Source organism: Macaca fascicularis, chromosome 7, assembly GCF_037993035.2.
Source record: "Macaca fascicularis isolate 582-1 chromosome 7, T2T-MFA8v1.1".
Lineage (NCBI taxonomy): Eukaryota > Metazoa > Chordata > Mammalia > Primates > Cercopithecidae > Macaca > Macaca fascicularis.
In genome coordinates, this window is record NC_088381.1 from 6,977,883 (window position 1) to 6,984,036 (window position 6,154).

Below are 6,154 nucleotides of genomic sequence, written 5' to 3' on the forward strand. Positions count from 1 at the left end.
CTCTCAGTACTTCCTGTTCTTCACTCTTTCTTCCTCCTCAAACCCTCTCTGAGATCACTTTCCTTCTCACTGAAATGCAAGAAGAGTCAGCTGGTGATGAACTCCCTCAGTCTTTGTACTTTTCTTATTCTTGAAAAAATTTTTCCCTGGGTAGAAAATTCAGCCCTCTGAAACCTGCTTCCCGCTTCCCCGTCTTCAGTTACCTTCGATTGAAGCACCTGGTGCAGGTGCCCCTGACTGCTGCCTGAGGTGGCTGCCTGCCGCTTCACCCTTACCCCAAGGGTGTTGGCCTTCAGTGTGGGAAGGGCCTCCACCCTGACTCCCCACCTTGGGTGGCCCCTGAGCCTCAACTCTGTCCCTTAAAGCCAAAGGGGCTTCAAAGGCCCCAATATTCTTATCCCTTTTAATGCATACTTTCCCCGGAAGCTGGCCTGGCAGTTCTTCATTATCTTGCTGGTTCTTTGGCACTTTTAAGATAGTATTTTTATAGCAAATGCTGGTGAGGCTATGGAGAAAAGGAAACTCTTATACAGTATTCGTGGGAATGTAAACTTGTACAGCCACTATAGAGAACAGTACGGGGGTTCCTCAGAAACTACAAATAGCATTGCCATATATCCAGCAATTCCACTACTGGGCATTTACCCAAAGGAAAGGAAATCAGGATATTGAGGGTACATCTGCACCCCCATGTTTATTGCAGCACTATTCACAACAGCCAAGGTATGAAATCAACCTATCTGTCCAACAACCAAGGACTGGATGAGGCAAATGTGATGTATATACACAATGGAATACTATTCAGCCATAAAAAGAAGCAAATCCTGTCATTCATGCAACATGGAGGGAACTGGAGGACATGATATTAAGAGAAATAAGCCAGGCACAGCAAGTTAAACACCACACGCTCTCACTCATATGTGGAAGCTTAAAAAAGTTGATCTCATAGAAGTAAAGAGTGGAACAGAGCATACTGGAGGCTGGGAAGGGTAGGGGAAGGAGGGGCTGGGAAGAGATTTGTTAAAGGATTAAAACACTGTATCTGGGCTGGGCTCAGTGGCTCACTCCTGTAATCCCAGCACTTTGGGAGGCCAAGGAGGGTGGATCACCCGAGGTTAGGAGTTCAAGACCAGCCTGGCCAATATGGTGAAATCTCCTCTCTATCTAAAATATAAAAATTAGCCAGCATGTTGGTGTGTGCCTATAATCCCAGCTACTCCGGAGGCTGAGACAGAAGAATGGCTTGAACCTGGGAGGGAAGGTTGCAGTGAGCTGACATTACACCACTGCCCACCACCCTGGGTGACAGAGTGAGACTGTCTCAAAACAAAACAAAACAAAACAAAACAAAAAACTACATCTGGATAGGAGGAATAAATTCTAGTGGTCTCTAGCACTGTAAGATGACTATAGTTAACAATAACATAATATATAGTTTCAAGTAGCTAGAAGGAAGATATTGAATGTTCCTAAGACAAAGAAATGATAAATATTTGAGATGATGGATATGCTAATTACCCTGATTTGATCACCATACCTTACATGTATTAAAACATCACTATGTATCCCATAAATATTTAAAATTATTATACGTCAGTTAAAAGATAAACAAAATACAAAATTTTTAAAGAATATTTTAAATATGTTCTAACATTTCTAGTTGTTTCCAGTAGGCAGGTTTGTCTGAATTAACCAGCTCCTTTTCCCAGACTGGGGTCCGGATGATGTCACCTCGTATTTCCTGTTACTTTTCTATGGACACATCTGGACACATGATTTAGTCCCTATCTCATGATGAACATTTTGGACGTGGCCCTTTAAGGGCAGTTTTTCTGTTGCATCTTGTCTTCCAAAGTAGCTCTAACTTAGCAGTCCAACAAGTAGGCAGAAAGAAAAAGCGAGCTCTCCACGGTGAAGCAGGGGTGAGGGCCCAGGACTCTCTTTGCTCAGCCTACCTCCCCTACCCCATCAGCCTTGAGCTCCTCCTGGAAACACTCGGGAGTCCCAGAACACAGCTTGAAAATCATTACCCTGAGAACTTACTAACCAACATGAATTCACTATTGCCCATACCCTAAGGAAATCCGAAGCGCAGTGTTGAATGCGTCCAGCCTGCTCTGCTCAGGGAAAAGAGTTGCTGAGTCTGAAGCAGAGGCTCTTCTGGCTTGGGGAAGAGGCCCTTGGTGCTGTGGGGCATACATGAATTCTCATGACTATGGCAACCACAGGGCGCCATGAACAGTTGTACAGGTTGCATACTAGTCAAAGACTCCCTTGAGTCAGGAGGCAAGTGGATTCTGAAATCTAGTGCATGCCCTACACTAGATTAGGTTAGGTCTCTTTTTTTAAATTTATTTTTATTTTTTATTCACACAAATGTTCTATATAGGCAACAGTGGCCCTATGACCAGGATGAAATGACATCATTGCTCCACCTGCCTTTCTGAGCTCAGTCCCTATGCTTACTGGGCCTCTTTGTGACCCTGCAGACTCCACTGCAATTCTGACTTCAGGAAGGGGTGCCCTGGGCTGGGGACCTAAGTATTCTAATCTAAAAGGAAACCTCCCCATGGAACACAAGGGAACTCGCGTCTGGCTTCTGTATTTTCATCCCTTACGCTGGGGGTGGGGGTATGACTCATTCCCTCTGGACCAAGCAGGATTCCAGGAACTGATGATCTGGCCACGGGCCCTGAAACCCCCAGGAGGCTCTTGGGAAACGCACCCAGCCTTCTTCAATCAAGCTGGTGTCTGCGTGGCCCTCCCGAGCTGGCTGGAATCCAGCCTTCACTTTCCCTCCACCCACCTCCCACTGCTCCAGTGACAATGCTCACAACGAAAGCCAACCAACAGGGCACAAGGCTGCCAGCGAGGCTGAACGGCCCCCTCGGCCTCCTGGCCCGGCCTGTGGGGAGCTGGCAGTCGCAGTGACGGGAAAACACACATTGTTTGGGGGCGTTGCAGATACAGTACAGATTATTTTTAGCAAATTGTTCCGACTTAGTGAAAAACCTGAAAGATAGTGTTGATAATCATTCTTATTTTAGTGCCGCAGATGGCACTGCTATAATTAGACCTCTGTTTCTGGGTGATTCTGCTGTTCCCATAAGAAGACACCTTGCCTGATGCAGAAACACATCACTGAAGGGTGTCTTCATTTTTTAATTTGGGGCTCCATCTTTTCCTTTTTACCCTGAGGTATTAACAACATTTGTTGAGAAAAAAGTAAATTATTCACATGTCTCTCACGCTAATATTAGCCTGGAGATAACTGAAAGGTTTGGGGCCTCTTTGTTCTCTGATCGGGTGTCAGGCGGGAATGACCCGCGGCTCCGGGCCTCCTCCTCAGAGGCGCTTCCCGGGCCCTGAGCCAAGTCAGGATCCCTGCAATCTCATTTCACCCGCACTTGCCTTCAAATCGGTGTTTTCCATTTGTAATTAGTACTTATCTGTGAAATACTTGGGCCGACACTGGTCCCGCTCCTGGGCCATAAGCTCCACAGGGAAGGGGCTGGAGCATTGTTGTTCATGACATGTCCCCAGTGCCTAGAACAGAGACATCTGTGGAACCTAAGAAGGAACGGGAAAGCCACCGCCGGAGGTGGGCGTCTAAGGAACCTGCAGCCTCTAGCTCTGTTCCCGGTCCTCCCACCCTTGGGCTCATCACCACTGGTCAGGCCTCTGGCCAATACTTGGCCTATCTCTGTGACTTCAGTTTTCCCATCTGACGAGTGGAATTAATAAAATATGCCCAACTTACAGCAAAGAAATAGCACAAGACTAATAAGGAACATGGAAGTGTGGTAAGACTGAAAAGAGGAAGCAGATAGGAGCCAACGATTCTATTCTTGAAATTAGGATTGAAGGCCAGGTGCGGTGGCTCACACCTGTCATCTCATTCCACTTTGAGAGGCCAAGGTGGGTGGATTGCTTGATCTCGGGAGTTCGAGACCGGCCTGCGCAACATGGTGAAACCCCATCTCTACCAAAAATACAAAAATCAGCCGGGCGTGGTGGCACGCGCCTGTAGTCCCAGCTACTCGGGAGGCTAAGGTGGGAGGATCACTTGAGCCCAGGAGGTCAAGGGTGCAATGAGCTGTGATGGCACCACTGCACTCCAGCCTGGGTGACAGACTGAGACCCTGTCTCAAAACTAAAATAAATAAATAGATAACAATTTTTAAAAGTTGTGTGTGTGTGTGTGTGTGTGTGTGTGTGTATATATATATATATAGAGAGAGAGAGAGAGAGAGAGATTGGTTATAGTGAGGGATACAGACAGAAGAACTGGAATTCCACTGAGAGCCTAAGTCCCTTGGGAGCAGGTGTTTCTTCAAGACCTTATCACAGCCACAGCCTGAAGCTCAGAGTCTCTCACACAGTAGGTGCCCAATTGATGAGCTGCACTCAGCCAGCCTTCGAGATGACCCCCACCATGACCCCCAGTGATCTTGCTTCCCAGCCTTCTCAGCCTTGTGTGGAATCCTTCCACACTGCATCTAGGACCACAGAATACAGCAGAAGTGATGACATGCCGCTTTCAAGGCTGGGTTATGAAAGACACCATGGCTTCTCTCTTGGTTATGTTCTCTGTCTGTGTTTCTCTGTCTCTCTGTTTCTATCTCTGTATGATCAGTTGCTCCAGGAGAAGCCATCTCCTGAGCAGCCATTTGGAGATGCCCATGTGGAGAGGAACAGAGGCCTCCATCGCACAGTCACATAAGAGAACACGAAAGCAGTTCCTCCACCCCAGTCCGGTCTTTGGAGACCACTGCCCCAATTGACAGCTCAACTATAATCTCACACGTGTCCTTGACACTCAGAATAATGAGCTAAGCTTCTCCCAAATCTCTGACCCTCAGAAACTATGTGAGATATACATGTATGTTGTTTTAAGCTGTTAAGTTCTGGGGCTACTTGTTATGCAGCAATAGGTAACTAATACACCACCCACGCACATCTCTGCCTCCTGGCTCTGCTGTGTTGGGGCTAGGGTCAGCCTTCCCCTAAGCTGCCTCCAGCAGTCAAACCCCTTCTCTGCCTCCCACCTCTCTGGTTCTCATTTCCTCCCTCCCTTGCAGACCACCCCTCTGCCCCTCCCTCAGCAAGGGCCAGTGACAGGGGCCAGCACAGACCCCAATGAAGGAAAGGAAAGGGCCACAAGAACCGTGATTTCACCTGGTCCTTGAAATCGGGGGACTCATGGCTCTGTCTCCTGGCATGAGATGGAATCTTGGCCTTGCTCCCACCATATTGACTCAGCCTCGTTTCCTGAGAGGCAGAGGCCCTCACCCAACCTCCTTTCCCCTCCATCCTTCCAATCCCACCACAAAGGAGCCATGCTACCACTTACTTTCTCCGAGCTGCCTAGGGATCATCACTCTCCTAGTCCCATCAGATGCACCTCAGCACTGGGGGCTGGATTCTTCTGTGGGCCATTTTCCACCAACAAATGCAACCGCCACGGCTTAGCAGGAGTTCCTGCAGAAGAGAGAAAAGCCCTGCTGGCTTCTCACATCCAGGATGTCTGCCTCCAGTTGCCCACTGGATGGAAACTTCTTCCATTTCTTAAAGACTCAAACTCCCCGGAGTCTCCTGGCCCCCCTGCTGCTGACTGCCCTCACTCCTGCACCTGCATCCCATTCTCCAAAGAGCTCACAATGGCAGCCAGCAACTGGCAGGGCTGCCTCTTCCTTTCCTTATTAATTTTGTATTTTTAGAAAAGTGATGCACGCATGCAGTGTACAGTCCAAACAGTTATGCAGCATTCTCTCCCCGTTTCTCTCATTCCAGAGTCCAGGGGTCACCACTTTCCTTCTTTAAATCTGCTTCTGAAAACAGAAGGAGATACGGCTATTTTTATTCATTATATTTTGACATTATTTGTTGACTTTCTACCATAATAGTGGTGATTCGACACTTGCTATTCACTGTATTCCCACTTTCCTCCCCCACCCATCATCCCAATATATCTTTAGATCATAATTGTGGGTTAATAATCAGTGTTTACCTTACTAGGACTATCAAATTGTGTTAATTGCAGAGCCCAATAGTGTGCAATGAACTTGTTCCTTTCTCATTATCCACTCCTGCCGCCTGCGCCAGAGGAAAATGCTTCCTTCTGTCAAGTTGTCAATGTCCTTAAGGCTAACTT